This window comes from Talpa occidentalis, unplaced genomic scaffold, assembly GCF_014898055.3.
Source record: "Talpa occidentalis isolate TD23 unplaced genomic scaffold, MPIMG_talOcc4v2.1 talOcc4.9, whole genome shotgun sequence".
In the NCBI taxonomy this organism is placed as follows: domain Eukaryota; kingdom Metazoa; phylum Chordata; class Mammalia; order Eulipotyphla; family Talpidae; genus Talpa; species Talpa occidentalis.
Genome location: NW_023605305.1, coordinates 56,968,688 through 56,985,203, shown reverse-complemented (window position 1 = coordinate 56,985,203; position 16,516 = coordinate 56,968,688). Strand labels below are relative to the sequence as shown.

Genomic DNA, 16,516 nt, shown 5'->3' with positions numbered 1-16,516 from the left:
TTTATTTATTCATTTACACAAGCACTGGGTACAGTCAGAAGTGCAAGAGGGTGAGAGAATTCACCAGAGCCACAGCAGGGAACAAAACAGGCAGACTGACAAAGAACACTGCTGAGGGAGCAGTAGGCACAGCAGGAGAGGTCTGCGCACTATTTGGGACCCTCACTGGCGGCCAGGATCCAACTGGCGCTGCAGAGGCTGCGGGCAGCTTTGCAGCCCAAGGCTCAACCACTGCACCACCGGGGAGGCCCATCTATGGGTTATATTTTATGTGTCAAACACTATTCTTAGGGGAAATATATCCCACAAAGCTCTGAAAAGCTTCTTTATTATAAAAATATTTCTGAATTTTTATTATGTACAATTTACCTCTGTTCTAGCTTCTGAAGACATAGCAGTGAACAAAATAAGAATCTAGGTGTTGTGCTTGATAATTTTTAGTGGGATGTGGCAGAGTGAATTAGCTATCTAATAAAGACTTTGCTCCCCTTCCAAAATTTAGAGCTATTGTTTAGTGTTGAGAGTGGTTACTCAGACAGAAATGACATCTTTCAACTTCCTTTTTTCCATCTAGGACAGGCCATGTGGCTGGGTCTTGCCAATACCTTTCATTCATCTTCTAAGTGCCAGACTCTGTCATTGGATTGGGGCTTCCCAGGAATAGTGTGGTCTTGTCTTTAACATGGTGGCATATCTTAAAACACTGCAGCCAAAGACTCTCAGCTATCTACAATACTCAGTGTTAAATTACAAATTCTTTCTTGAAGAGAGGAGAGGGACACCATCAAGGCTACCTCATTACATGAGTAAGAATAGACAGGTATCCCAGGCTTTTTGAAAGTTCATATATAGCCACTTCACTTTTATGAAAGATCACTCTTAATATTTAATTTTGATAACTGAAGAGGATTTTTGTTATTACGACAATGTAAGGATAGTGGTTATCATTTGTTTTATAGCAGCCATCAGAGAGGAGCACATATCCTAAACAGTGAGAGTGACAGCGCCAAGCACTTCTCCAGGAAACTCCTTTATAAAAGTTGTGTGTTTATCATATAATTCCTGATATTACAGTATTTTGTTGTTGTATTAGGTTTTATGTGTTCTTTCATTTGATTTGATAGGTTATTTTTCAGTCTGGGAATGCTAAAAATTTTTCTGCCTTAATTAATAACAATTACTTTTTTGTTTCATGCCATTTCCGCTAGTGGAAGAACACTACTTTGGGAGAACTTTTGGGAGAAGTGGTGTTTGGGAGAACACTACTATATGAGAGCTTGTACTTCTATAAGCTAATACCAAATTTTCTGGGGTTATCTATTAGTATTTATGGTAAGAGAGAGGCATAAAAAAGGTAAATGTATAGACTGTCAAGGAGTGATGAATATTATGAAGACAAGGAGTATTACTGTAGAAAATGAGGTCGGATGGACAGTGGGAATCAGATGGAACTTTGAAGACCAAGATAAAGAGTTGGATTTAATTCCAAGTGAGCTGTCAGCCATTGAAGTGTTGGCGCTGTCCAGAGCAATCATTGAAAGATGACAAGGTCATGAGTATGTTCTTAAATAATTGGTAGCAAGACATTTTCTGTTGCCATATGTGCCATATTTTACAATGACCCTTCCATGGAGAAAAGAATATAGAAGAGTACAGCTGAGGAAGGTAGATCATGCAGAAGCTATTGAAGTAAGTCAAATGAAAAATGGTGGTGGCTTGGCCCAGGAGATAGTGGCAGAAATGGTGGTAAAAGTGATGTGCTTTACAATTAAGCCTGACCTTTAAGACCTTTACCTTGACCTTACTTCCCGTCCTTCCATCAGGTCCTTTGAAGTTAAACCTGACTACTATCTTTATTTTATATAAAAATAAACATCGTTGCACAGTTGATGAAGCTGGGACTTGAAAATAGGTCAGATTGCATATAAGTCACTTGAGTGAGTCACTGTGGGCATTTAAAAAGGAACAGTTAAGTCTTCTCAAGGAAAATGCCTCTCGTTTCAGTGTCCAATTGGGAACACTTCAATAAGTTTAATATGCCCTGAACATGACCTTACATTTCTTCAGTAGTGTGGTCTATCCATGAAGACTGGTCACAGGCATGATTTAAGCCCTTAAAGCAGAGATTTCCACAAAGGAAGCCACACCAATCTTTAGTTAAACATAGCTTCCAAATATGCAACCAAGAGATGCACTTACTAACATACTAAAATACTATGGATAATCTAGGAAGCTAATACATTATTTTCCCAAAGTTTTTGAAGTAATTCAGGAACCTAATGGCATGGAAAAGTTATTGATTTATTTGAGGGATGTTTCAGGGAGTCTTTTGATGCCTTCATTTTTTATGTTTTATATTTATGAAGCAACTTTGTGCTTTATAGTTTACTTGTGTTATGACATGGGTTTTCTCTCTAGTCTTAAAAATGATGGGAAGTAGGTAAGAAAATTTTCTTACTCAGACAAAAAAGGAAAATAAGATAAAGAGAAATTATAATTTTGATCCAAAGAGACCTGGTGGAAACAGTCCCTGTCTTCACATTTCTGTCCCTGAACTCTCTCCACTTCACCACACTTCCTCTCAAATGCCACCACCCGGCATCAGCCTGGCTTTCTTTTCTTCCTATGTGGGAAACTAACACTAAATGCCAGAAATTGAGTCATCCCACAGAAAAGGGTTTATTAATGTAGAGGGAAACATGTACTGTACAGCCTCAGAAAATATGAAAAACGTCCTATTGATTAAAGAAGTGCGTACTCCTTTTATTTATTATTTACACTCAGGGGTTATGATCTGGCAGTATGCTACACATAGTGTGAGCCACACTCTGTGCAACTTTTTGTCTTACTAATTTTTCACTTAGCTTCCTTTTATTTTTTCATTGTATACAATAACATTCAGTACTGTACACTCGAAATGATTTTGCCATCTTGCTGTGAAAGCTTATTCCCTTTAAAAAATGGAGATGTAACGTATTACTATTTAGAAGCTCGAAAACATTTTGGGTAGTTTATGTATAAATCATCTAGGCACTCATTAGGAATTAATTGCTTTCAAATACCAAGAATATTCAATAAATAATTAATGAAAAATTAAAATGTTATCTTAACAGAGACAGATCTGTCTGTTAGGAAAGCAGTTTTCTTCTTGATAACACCTTACTGAAGGGAATCAGCAGTAGAGATTATATTGATTTTTGGAAGGCAAGAATTTTTGCAAATAAATCCTAAAGGGAATCATATAATTAATTACCTTTCTTATCCCACTGAGCAAACTGATAAATCATCAAGAAAAAACCCAAAGTTTACCATTGTCTTCTCTTGAGAGCAGACTATAAGTCTTGATTTCTAAACCCACCAGTTATCATTTTAATGTTCCTTTGTTGATCTATTGGCTATATGACTAAATTTCTAGACTTATTTCATTTAGCATTGATTTTTGTTGACACTCCTTAAGTTTTACATCTAATTTATCTGTTCCATAGCCATAATTTCAAATACTTTCAAGTAGCTGTTCACAACAGGAAAGCAATCAGAATATCAGAATCACCTAGGAAGCAAGTCAAAATATACCTCTCATCTGTTTTTCTCTACCCTGACATTTTCTGACCCTACTTATTTAAAAAGTCACTCCTTATAAATGTCCTTGGAACAAATTCATGGAAGCACATTTAAGATCATTCTCTCCTATGCCTGTGTTTGACTGTATAATTAACTACAGAGCAAAGGATTTTACTGACTACAAGCAAAAGTCACAAATCCTGTAAGCTTAGCAAAACACAGAATCTGAACTAGGGCAATAAAATATGAGAAATAAATTACATTTCAATATTCTTTCCATGTTAAAAATCTCTAAACTCTTACTGACAATAGTTACAAGATATTTAAAAGTGTACTATCTGTGTACATTCATGTTCCAATGGTTTATTATAATAAACTTTTAGTCTTACAAAGTTGTTACAATTCGTTCCTCCAAGATAATATTACTTTGCAGAATAATTAAAAGAATGGTTAGTGCATATCTGACATACGCTAGGGTGTTCATCATTAAGCATCAATGTCTACACTGGGAGAAGTGAGCCCAATCAATCACAATATTTAAAAATTAATTAGGTGAAAAAAATAAGGAAAAGTATCTTAAAGATAGCCTTTGGTGTTTCCTAAAGGAAAGTTCTTGACTTGAGTGTGGACCAAGGAAGAGTTAAGGAGGTAGGATCAGGATAGATGAGAAAGTGAAGAAGTAGAAATATGTATTGTCCATACATGACAGCCCTGACTTTGCTCATGGTATTTCTGTAAAGACTTGTCTTCCTGAGTTCTTCCTCCTACATGCAATTGAGTAGTCCCTTCTTATTATACTACTACTGTACATATTGGACACTGGACCTGCCTTCCTTTCATCTTATAACTTAGGTGATAATCTCCACACATTGCCATTGGTATACCCAGCTATAGCCAAATTAGACCAGGATAAGAAAATGGATCTAAAAGATTTCATCCATAGCCATCCAAAACTTCTGACCTGGTATGAAAGTATTGACCAGGAATTTGGGGATAGAAGTTCAGTTCTTGGAAAGAGAGCCAAGGTGGAAACTTATAAAAATTTAAAGTCTGTGTTCCAATCAAGAAGTGAAAATATTGATAATTTTGTGCAAGGTAAAAAGTGCTATTATAACAGGAAGTAGACAATCAAAAATCACCCAAAACTTGGAAATAGGCAAAAGAGATTACTGGGTTTTCCTTCAGAACAGTGCTGATTGGACTTTTTACTAACTAGGGTGGGAGCAAAAGTTAAGTTATAGATTTTTGTCTGATAGAGACAAATTAGGAATTTCTGTCCAAAGGAATAGATTCAGCAAAGTTTATGATTCATTGCCCTATAAGACCTTAACCACTTTTGTATCTAGGTCAACTATCTTTTTTTTTTTTTTTAAAGATTTATTTATTTATTTATACAAGCACTGGGTACAGTCAGAAGTGTGGGAGGGTGAGAGCATTCACCAGAGCCACAGCGGGGAACAGAACAGGCAGACTGACAAAGTACACTGCTGAGGGGAGCAGCGGGCATGGCAGGAGAGGTCTGTGCGCCATGTAGGACCCTCGCCCAGAGGCCAGGGATCAAACTGGCATTGCAGAGGCTGCGGGCAGCTTCACAGCCCAGAGCTCAACTGCTGCGCCACCAGGGAGGCCCTAAGTCAGCTATCTTAACCTAACATTCTTTGAATACATTCCCTATATACACCTTGGTCCTAATATGTTCTTTGGCCCTGTCTTAAAATCTTTAATATCTTCTTCATTAATTAATGAATTAAATAAAATATTTGGCATATTTTTTGTATTTATAAGAAATCATGATCTTTCATCTTTTGATATTAGACTAATGATTTTGGGATTCATCCACTCAGGCATCCAATAAAACTCACCTGACAGGAGCAAATAAGTTGTGTGGCTGAACTATTTCCCTAGTAACTTTTGTGTAAGAATCAGAGTTTACATAGTTATGAATATTTGGAAAAATTAGATTGGCTTAGTGTTTATGATTTAAAAAATAATAGGTCTTTTGTCTTTGAATTAATCACTGAGGAGTTTGAAGCAAGAATAATTTAAAAAATTAAGGTTAGGTTTGTTTTCTCATGAGAAGTTTGAAAAAGCTAAGCTTTAAAAACTATTGGTTTCATTATCAAGTCAGTTAACATTGCTCCTACATATTGTTTAAGATTAGGAATAATGTAAATTTGTGTTCAACTGGTTTGAATAATAATTACAGCAAACATTTTTGTAATATAATTTTTATAGTTTGTCACCTTAAACATAATTTCCAAGATCCTTAGATTATTTCAGTTATTTTATTAACGTCAAATTGATTTACCTTCTGAGTAATCATTGAATAACTGGGATATTTATAATTAAGGTAAAATATGAAATATTGATTACTAAATATAATTGTATCTTTATGAACTTTTGCTTCTTGTTTTTTATATTCTACAGAGTAGAAAAATCTTTGAGTTATATTAATGAAAATGTCCATTTTTCACTTTTTAAAGGAGACATAAAAGAGAAGGAAAAAGAGATGAATATGTCTATAATCTATTGACATATACATTCATGAAAATTTCTGGTCAGCTGAAAAATTTATGAATGATGGACTGTTACCAGTTACCTCCCTTTTTGTTTCCTCTGTAAAATAGAAATTACTACTTTAATATAAAATTTATAATTAATATGGATGGTTGAGGCTATTTTAGGAGATATACAGCTGGGTATACAATTTTTTTTCAATTACTTGATAGTACTTTTGTTCCAGAGTTAAGGCTCACCCTGTTCCAGAACATGAGAAAGCATAATAAAGGATGAAATATGAGGGAGTAGACAAATGTAAAGGTTTGAAAAGCAAAGTCATTTGCTTTGGTTTAGCATACTTAAGTGTATAAGGATCTATAAAATGTGTTAAATTTGGCAAATTTCATACATACTTGATGAACATATTTAAAAATTTAATTTAAAGAAAAAAGAGCTTATGAAATATTTTTCCAAATATATTAATGCAAGACTTTCTAAGATAATTTGACTGTCTAAGATAATAAATTGGAATTAGAGCTTACCATCCAGATAATCTACCCAAATAGCAGAGACTGCATATCTTACTAGTATAAGCTCTGATTTTGGTTGCCTTTGTCTTGATTCCCCCCCTCTTTTTTCCTTAAGAAACAACACTTCTTCCTTATAAAGAGTAAGTGCTTGTATGTCCACATGAAAGTATTTTATTGTCACTTTGACTAAATAGGTGGCCAAGGGTTATTTCTCAGGAACCCGTGACTCAATCTTAACCAAACAACCACATCTTATAACATTTTTGTTTTCTCCTTCTTATGATTAGATTCTAAATTTAAAAAAAAAATAGAAGAACATTTTCAGGACATTTTTCACAGCTGAAAATATTTTTGAGTTTCCTCACAAAGGCCCTGAAAATTTATAAAGGTTTGTTGTTGTCCCCTATAAATATAGCAGTGCTAAACTAATTAGGTTTGCTCGATATGTTCAGTATTTCTTAATTTGAGTAACATTGTTGCAAGGGCTGGCTGGGGAAAATCTGTGAAATCAGAAAAGATGCTCAGTTCCTCGGTTAAGTTTGTATAGAAAGCATGTTATTCATAGAGATATTTCACGAACTCTACACTTAATGGAAAGACGCTGGACATTGTTTTAATGCTTTTGTAATACATAATATGTTTTCACTCTTCATGGAAACAGTAATCAGCTTCTAGGGAAATCATACTGTACTGTACATCAATTGAAAATTCTACTTTTCTCCATTCTGATATTATTGGTCATAAGATTAATCACACACAATCTCATTCTCAAATATGCTTTTGCTTCTCTCAGATACTTGCTGAAAGATCCTGCTATGTAAGCTTCAAAGTATAATTTGTGTCTAATATTTATAGATAAACTAGGAATATTACAGAAAGGACTATGTCGGGTGTACTAAGTAGTTGGTGCTTTAAAAAAAAAAAACTTTGGGAGGTCTCTAAGCTGACATCATTTAGACATTTTTTCAGACTGTATCAGTATACTTGGTCAGAATTTTCAACCATTTTCCAGCCTGGAAGTCTATGTACTTCCAAAAGATGACAGCGGACCCAAGATCCAGATCAGAAACCTATTGAAAAGAAAATTTAATTGGCCTTTTTTTGTATTATAGTTGATATTACACTTAATGTTTTATTTTTTCTAATGGATAGATGAGGAAGTCCTTTGTCTCTCAACTTATTTCTAACTTCTTTAAAAGACTATGCTTTTATAAACTGAAATGAAATATTTTAAAGTGACACTTGAGTCTCACTAACCCTTCAGAATTCAGAAGCATATCTTACAGTGAGTCTTCTTACTTTTCATGGCAATAGAGTTTATTATTCTATAAGAACCTGTTCTTTTTTTCTGCCAGTATAAGGTTGAACAAATCAATTATATAACCAGGACTATATCTGCACTGCCATACTTGGCAGTGGATCTTGTTTAATCATCTATGACAAGCTCACGGATAAGGAGTAAGGATTGATCTTATTGAGAAGCTAATAGCACTCGTAGGCTCCTAAGAAGACTGACTTGGTGCCTGGATTAGAGGATTCCAATAATAGAAGGGTATTCCTTCGCAGGTCACTTCTTATCAAATTTTGAAGGCCTCATAAAGAGATGCAGTCACTCAAATTTATGGGCAGTGAGATAAAAACTGATGGAGAGTTTCCTGATCTTATTCCCCTTATCTCAGAATGAAAGGGCAGATAATAGAAACTTCTAAATGTTCATTCCAAGGTTCCTTATGAAAATCCCCAGGTAGAAGTCAATTACCTTACATTAGCAGTTGATCAATACGGTGTGGTTCTAAATTGGTAAAATAAATTAAAGAAGGCCAAATGGTTATTAGCATTTTTGCTGCACCAATGTAAACAATCCAACCAAACTTAATGAGGTCATCTGTTTTGTAGTAATGTTTGGAAATCATATATACTCTCAGAAGAGGAGAATGTCAGAAAAATTATCGGAAATTTGAAAATAGGCAAAAGAGATTTTTGGTGTCATTTCAGTATAATTTGAGCTTGACCGTCTCTTGACCAGGGTATTTGGCAATTTGATAGGGACAGAGGTTAATTTATAGGTTTTTTTTATCCAGTTCCCCTATTAATGGAATTAAGTATTTGACACATGCTTACTGTATATGTGTATGAAAATATAATTCTTTAACCTTTTGAAAGTGATACTTTACATTAACAATAATGATAATAATAATGATAGTAGAAATTATAGGCTAGATATTTGGTATTGCAATATGTCATATTACTAAGTGAAACAGTCCTTTATTATGATCCTTTAAGGCATGGGCCAATTGCTTTAAGTATACAATACCAAGAATAGCAATAATAGTAATAATTGTTTAAGGAGTAACTCTTGTGTGCTATTTGAAACTAGATACTTTGCTTGTATTACTTATATTCACTACAGCCTACATAGAGAGTACTTTCCCTCTTTTACTGATAAGCAAATTGTGTCTCAGAGAAAATTTTGTGTCTCCAAGGTCACACAACTAGTAAGTAGTAAAAATTTTAATCCCAAAGTCTGAATCAAAAGTTAGTATTTTCCCATGATCTTATTACTATGCTAGCCAGCTGCCAGTAAACATAGCTCCTAGTTTCAAGGTATTCATCAAACTAAAAGGAAGAATTTTTTGAAAGTGTGCAAGAATTTAAACTTCTGAAATGGTAGAGAAAAGACCTCCAAATACTATTCCTCCAAAAATGTGATAAGAAGACTACAAAATCTGACAAAACCAATTTTTTTAAAACTCTGAAAATTAGCTATAGACTTGCAATAATCCAGACTGTTTATTTTTTAAAAAAGTGGTTGAGGGCCTCCCCCGTGGCGCAGCGGTTGAGCGCTGGGTTGCGAAGCTGCCCCGCAGCCTCTGAAGCACCGGTTCGATCCCTGGCTGCTCCCCGGCCACCGGAGGAGGGTCCCACATGGCGCGCAGACCTCTCCTGCCGCCCGCTGCTCCCCTCAGCAGTGTACTTCGGTCCTTCTGCCAGAGTGCTCTGCTCCCCGCTCTGGCTCTGGTGAATTCTCTCACCCTCCTGCGCTTCTAACTATACCCAGTGCTTGTATAAATAAATAAATAAATCTTTAAAAAAAAAAAAAAAAGTTGAGTTCAAAGAAAGCAAACATTGTAAAAAAAAAAAAAAGAACAATGTTGTAAAATATATATAAATAAATATTAAAAAAAAAAAACCTCAGCCTTTTAACATGCCCTAATACCAAGGCTTCCTGATAGCCTTGAAAACAAACAACACTTACTGTGTGTGAAAAAAGCAAATGTATTGTGTTATTACAAGAGAGCACAACCCTATTCAGAGTGTGGACATTTTGATAAAAACCAGAGCTTATAATTTTTGCTACAAGTTCCTGTTTTGCTTTTCTTATTGCAAAATTTAAAGTAATTTAGAGTTGAGTTTCAAAATGTTAGAAACCTCTTCCCCAACCATTTTATTAGTAATAGATATTTTTATACTACTCTCTAGCTTGCTCATCACCTGGGATGAAGGATTGCCGTTCCCAGTCCCCCATCATTACAGCCACTCTACCCCCACCCCCAACTGGGATCTCAGATGCTGAAAGAGCTACCTTCAACTTTGTGGGTGTGATTTATATCTCCTCATCCAGCAGATTATAACCTGATTAATTTTAACCAACAACACAACATACCTCACCACTGCAGTCCTGCAACTATAGTCAGTGTGCAACCAGCAACCTGATAGCAATTGAAGGGTTCAGAATGGATTTTAAGCTTCCTTTCAGCCTCACCTCCAGAGAATTGTTATTCTTTGTTAGTTTATGGAACACTCCATATGGGAACACTCCATTCTCAGGGACTGCCTTTACTTGACCTTCCAAGTAGGCCTTTCCTGCAGACCATTTGTTAAGTAGAATTAGTGGCAGTTATTTAGTACAGCAGCTACCTGAAGTGGCTGGTTGAGGCTAACAGAAAAAAAAAAGAAAAAAAAAAAAGACCAAAAGTCTTAAAAGTAAAATTGGGGCAATGAGAAATGTATAAGATTTTTGAAAGTTCCTAATATTCCTAAGAATCCAGAAGGCCATGCTTGTATATAGCAGTTTATAAATGCCACAGAAAATCCTATGAAGATCCAAAGCTGACTTTGAGGCTTTGTGAAAGCAGAAAGTGAAGGGTACTACAGAGCTGTAAACTGACTCCTGAAGAATGGAGGTATGTTGCAATGCACACACAGTGTCCATCAGCAAAGACTAAGAAACTTATTGATTCAAGGGATTTAAAGAAGTCATCCTCCCAATAGTTGCTGATTACTAAAATAACTGCGCAGAAATTAAAGTTGTGTATGAAAAACAAACAAACAAACAAACAACCCAGAGATTCCATAGAATTGGTCCAGGAAATTCATAAACTAATAAAGAGCAATAGCAATAAACCTGGGGGTTTGGGAGCTTAATTTTCAGATTTAATACGTTATTTTAAACATCAAATTGTAACAAAAAAATTATGAGTCATGCAAAGAAATGGGAACATATCATTCATACACTTGTCCTGAGGAAGCCCAAGTGTTGAACTTACCAAATAAAGACTTTAAATGAGCCATTAATGTCTTCAAAGAACTAAAGAAAATAATGTCTAGAGAACAAAAGGAAAATATGAGAAAAAAGTATAAGATTGCATCTTACCAATTAGAGATTATTAAGAGAATTATATAAACCAAAATCCTAGAATTGAAAGTACAATAATTGAAATGAATAATTAGAGATCCTGAACAGAAAATTTGAAGTGGCAGAAAAATCAGTGAATTTGAAGGTGGGTCAATTGAGAACATCCAATCAGAGAAAAAAAAAATAAATTACAGAACAAAACCATGAACCTCAGAGACCATCACGAGTGCCAGCTTCCACATAGTGGGAATAGTAGAAGACAGAGAGACAGGGACAGAAAGAATATTTGAAGAATAATGGCCAAAACCTTCCTAAATTTGATGGAAAATGTTAGTTTATACATACAAGAAGTTTAACACACTTCATTATGATAATATTAAAAAGACTCCTAGCTAGACGTGACTCATAGCTAAACTGTCAAAGACAAAGAGAATCTTGAAAGCTTCAAGGGGTTTTCAAGATTATAAGATAACTTTTTGTCAGAATCAATGGAAACCAGAGGTATGGAGGTAGAATATCGATGAAACCAACAATTCTATGTCTAGCACAATAATGCCCCAAATTCTATAAGAATTATTCTTATAGAAAAAGAACTGTCAGAATTTTTTGCTATCAAATCTCCCATACAGATAACTAGTGTCATCCATCATGTTGACAGAATAAAGGATAAAATCACATGATCATATCAATGAATACAGAGGAAGTTTTTTTGACAAAACCCAACACTCTTTCAATAGAAAAACTCAATAAACTGGGAATAGAAAGGAACTTGATAAAGATTTTCTATGAAAATTCCACAGCTAACAACATTTAGGTAAAAGTCTAGAGGTTTTTCATTTGCTATTCCCAAAAAATAAAAGCCATCCAGATTGTAAAGGAAAAAGAAAAACTATCTATGGATGACATGATCTTGTATATAGAAAATACTAAGTAGTGTACTAGTAAACTATTAGAGCTAATAGATGAGCTCAGTGATGTTGAAGCATATAAGATAATTGCAAAAATACCAGTTGTATTTCTATATTCTTGTAATGAACCATCCCAAACTGAAATTTAGTAAACAGTTCAATTTACAATAGTAAATTTAAAATTGACAATTTATTAAAAGAATGAAGTTCTTAGTAATAAGTTTAACAAAGGAAGAACAAGACTATTGTATGCTGAACACTAGAAAACATTGTTGAAATACATTAAAGAAGACCTAAATAAATAGAAAGATATGTTTATGGTTTGAAAGGTAAACCATATTACCCAAACTGATCTACAGATTTAATGCAATGCACATCAAAATCCTAGTTGTCTTTATTGGAAATGAGCAAGCTGACCTTAATATTCATAGACCTGCAGGGATCTAAAATAGACAAAAAAATATTTAAAAGAACATAATTGGAGGACTTCAATTTCCCAATTTCAAACTTCACTACAAAGCTATAGTAATTGAGACAGTGAGGTATTAGCATAAAGGCAGAAATATAGAATGGAACAGGGAGTCTAGAAATCACTCCTTACGTTTATGGTCAATTTATTTTTGATAATGATGCCAAGGGAATTCAATGAGAGAAGAACAATTCCTTCAACAAACAGAGATGGGACAACTGGATATCCACAGGCACAAGGACAAAGCTAGACCCCTGACCTCACACCAAATACAAAAATTAATTCAAAATGCATCAGAAATCTAAAAGTAAGAGCTAAAACTATAAAATTGTTAGAAGAAAACAGAGGAGTTAATCTTTGTGTCTTTTAATTATACAATGGTTTGTTAGATTTGAAATCAACAGCATGTTAATAAATTTGATTATAAAAAAATTAAAAACTTTTGTACTTCTAAGGATAGCATCAAAAAAGTAAAAAGACAACCCACAGAATGGGGGTCAATGGTTGTAAATCATATATCTGATAAGGCACTTATGTTCAGAATATATTTAAGAACTCCTACAATTCAATAATGAAAGGATAACCCAACTAAAAATGGGCAAAAGATTTGAACAGACATTTTTCTAAAGGAGATATGTAAATCACAAATAAGAAAATTAAAAGCTGCTCAACATAATTAGTCACTAGGGAATTGCAAATTTAAGCCACCTAGAGATACTACCTACACATTATAGAGTGTTTATAATTAGAGCAACAACAAAAATAATAAGTGATTTTAATTAGAGAAATTAGAATCCTTATATATAGCTATAGGAATACTAGTACATTGCTAGTAAGAGATGAAATGACATATCTGCTTAAAAATAATTTAAAAGGTTAATCATAGAGTTAGCATATAATTCGGCATTTCTGTTTCCAGGTACTTAGCCAAGAAAATTAAAAACATATGCCCACACAAAACTTTGTACATGAATGTTAGAAGAAGCATTATTTAAAATAGCCCAAAAGTGCAAACAACCTAAATGTCCATCAACCAATGAACAGATAAAATGTGGTCTATCTATACAATGAAATATTATTCGGCCATAATAAAATGAATTTTCAGTACATGTCACACCATGAATTAACCTTAAAAATATGTTCATGGAGAGGAGCCAGCTACAAATGAGAATGCATTATATGATTTCATTTATATGACATGTCAAGATCCAACAAAACCACAGACACAGAAGAAGTAATTGCTAGGGGTGAGAATAGGGATAATGAAGAATTTCTGCTGATGGATATGAAATTTCTTTGGTAGGTGATAAAAATATTCTGGAATTAGATAGTGGTGATTAATGCATCACTTTTTAACAGTCTAAAAACCACTGAATTGTACACTTAAGCGGGTGAACTTTAAGGTCTGTGAATTTTATCTCAAAACCCTATTATTTAAAAAAATTTGAAATATCTGTAACACTAGTCAAAGACCTTTTTTCCCTTAACTGTCTTTTGTTGTTCAGCTGCTTTATATAATGCTTAATCTTTATTTCAGATTGATTTTGAAATTGTGTTTTCTTTCTTATGTTTCCTCTTTTCTCCTCCATGATATTTAGCTCTAGCAAATGCGCCCCCTGTTCCAATCAGTTTTTCTAAGTGGCGAGATGGTACAAAATGCTATCAAAAATGCTCTAATGAAATTGTCTCTTTAGTTACTGCCTCATTGTTTTGTGCTGGTTACAGAAATGTCTTCAGAGGTCTGCCTAAAATCAAGCTTTTCTTCTCATCTCTGACTCTGGGCAAAGTCATCCGTGATCTCCCCATTGACAAATACTGCATTCTGTTCTCAGTCTTTCTGTTATCTGAGCAGCATTTGGTATTCTTGGTGAGCCCTCACCTTCTTTACACACTTTGTTCACTGCCTTAGATCTGCCATTTTCTCTCTTTGTTCTCTATCTCTCTGGATACTGATTTTCAGTTTCCACTGTTGGTTATTTCCATGCCTTTTAAGTACTGGTGTATACTCCTAGCCTAGTCCTTAAACCTCTCTTATTTCTCTAAAGTCATTCTATAGATGAATTTATGTAAAATTATGACTTTATACACCATCTATACATTGCATTCCAAATGTAAAGGGCAGCATTCAGTGTGCTGGGTATGTGGGTTAGTATTTTTGGGGTATCATAGGTCTAAACTTTTTGCATAGTGGAAGTTACTTTGACTGCTTTTTGTTCAAAGCCACTGCTATAGAGTGAATGTGTCCCCTCCAAATTCATTTATTAAAGTTATAGGCCCCCCCAATTTTATGACATTTGACATGGGGCTTAGGTTTAGATGAGGACATGAGTATAGGCCCTTCTTACCCTATTCAGTACTATATTCTAAGTATTGCACATGGTTCATGGCACTTGGGAGTATTCAATATGCTTTACATTTGATGAAATGTTGATTGAATGAATGAATGTGGACAAAAGCCTTCATTTATAATATTGATAATTAAATAAGCTTTTCTTTTTTTACAGGCTTACTTTTCAGTGCTATTATTTGAAATAAGGATGTTTTCTATCCTTTGCTGCCTAAAGAGTTAACCTTATAAAATGAACTCTCTGGAGTGAGTATACTACATACAATTTGACATTTTGTACACCATTATTAATCATTTGTAGGATTAATAGTGTTTGTTACCAAACTAGAAGTTACTACCCAAAATCATTCGGTAAATATGAATTACTATTAATGATCATGGATATGTTTTCTGACAACATCAGACTGCTAGTTAATAACTAATGTTCAAAATTCCCCAAGTTCTTCAATAAGAACTTACTGCTATGTAGAAGGTAGAAGTGGGTTGGTTTCATTATGGCTAACACATTGATTTTGCTCCCTACTCTGGAAATAAGGGAATGAATCAAATTCATGCCAAGTACATGTATTTTTTCCACTTAATCCTCCAATAGTTCTCTTGAGTACATATTAATACATATATTACAGATGACCATATGTTACAGATCTTCAAGACCATGCAAAATCCTGGCAACTGCCAGGAGACTGCTGTGCAGCCCAGTGTAGAGAAGACTGTTTAGTAACACTGTTATTATTCTGGGTTCCTGTTGATGAAATAAGTATCATAATCTATATTAGTATCTTTGAATACCAGAAAGCTTTCTAAACTTTATTCATGAGGTAGGTTGCAAAGGGAAACACAAAGATTTGAATTTCCTAGAAACCATGTTTTTACCTCAAAATAGGTCACTGTCTCATCCTCCAAAAGAATGGGTCACAGTGGTGAAACCATGGTGTGTCTACAGATTCCCATGGCCCTATTCTTGTCATTGTCAGTGACTCTGGATGAATTTTTGCCATGTGGTTCTCTATGAGATGAGTTGGAAGTCCTCATGGGCTTGACATAATCAGAGTATGATTCTTGGTTCACATTTAATGGCTGAGGTAGAATGGCAGAGTTGAATTCATTAAGTGCTACTGCAAGTTTGTTAAACTTCATGCTTTTGAAGTCAGCCATCCTTGGCCTAACATTTAATATAAAAGCTTTTTTAAACAAGGCTAAATTGGTAAATATATCATTTCTTTAGAAGTTGTCATTCCTTTTGACATTTGAATATGTGATTAATTAATAAAAAGAGAAAATTATGTACCTGAAATAACCATGTGAATCATGCCTGCTAACATGATTATACCCTACGTGTGGAAATTAGTTTGACCTTTTCATAGAAAGAACGTACTTGTATTATTATTGTTCTGTGGCATATCAGAATTTCTCCCCAACATTAAAGAGAGGATGACAGATAAAAACACATCATTTACATTACATTTCATGACTTTTAAATGTGTTTTTTAACATTAAAATATAATAATTATCTTGATTTTCAGATCAAAGAGTAAAATTTGACCTAAAAGTTTGTCATTCTTTTCC

At 34.2% G+C, this 16,516-nt stretch overlaps 1 protein-coding gene across 3 annotated transcripts in view; it reads left to right on the top strand.

Moving 5' to 3' along the window:
• The window catches only part of PDE4B (phosphodiesterase 4B), a 582,343-nt gene that overhangs the window by 60,706 nt on the left and 505,121 nt on the right, over nt 1–16,516 (top strand). Inside the window, exon 1 of one of the 3 annotated variants that reach the window (XM_054691796.1) lies at nt 15,108–15,196. The exons of the other annotated variants lie outside the window; for them this stretch is intronic. The gene's annotated coding sequence lies outside the window, so the exon portion shown is untranslated. Of the gene's footprint in view, nt 1–15,107; nt 15,197–16,516 lie in introns of those variants that run through there. 3 annotated transcript variants of the gene reach the window in all.